The sequence below is a fragment of the Myotis davidii genome, unplaced genomic scaffold (genome assembly GCF_000327345.1).
Source record: "Myotis davidii unplaced genomic scaffold, ASM32734v1 scaffold651, whole genome shotgun sequence".
In the NCBI taxonomy this organism is placed as follows: domain Eukaryota; kingdom Metazoa; phylum Chordata; class Mammalia; order Chiroptera; family Vespertilionidae; genus Myotis; species Myotis davidii.
Window position 1 is genome coordinate 160,721 of NW_006283994.1, and position 439 is coordinate 161,159.

Genomic DNA, 439 nt, shown 5'->3' on the forward strand with positions numbered 1-439 from the left:
GGCCTGGTTCCCGCAGGCAGCCCAGCGGGGTGTGGAGAAGGCCCCGAGCCCCGCTCAGCTCTGTGACACATCAAAGCTGGCATCTGGACAGCACCCGGCGGGGGGCACCCAGGAGGGGCTGCTCAGAGTCAGCAGCCCGTCCCCCGCTGCGCAGACTGGGGGGCACTGCGCCCCCCACCTGTCGCCTTTCAGCTCCTGTTCTTTGATTGCACAGTTCCCCCCACCCCCCAGCGTCCCTGTGTCCCACGCATCCCAACCTGTTTGAACGAATGGGTGTTGTCAGGGAGGGAGATGGGTCCCTGGAAGCTGGCCTTGGATGTCAGCTGGCCCTGCCTGGGGACGGAGGGGTCAGGAGGGTCAGGAGAGGGTAGGAGGGGTGATGCTCCCTGCCCCCCCCCTCACCCACCAGCCTGGGAAGTGCCGAGAGAGCTGGGGGATA

General features: G+C 67.2%; 1 long non-coding RNA gene across 1 annotated transcript in view; it reads left to right on the forward strand.

The window, feature by feature from the left end:
• The window catches only part of LOC107184095, a 10,268-nt gene that overhangs the window by 845 nt on the left and 8,984 nt on the right, over nt 1-439 (forward strand). The window lies entirely within an intron of this gene.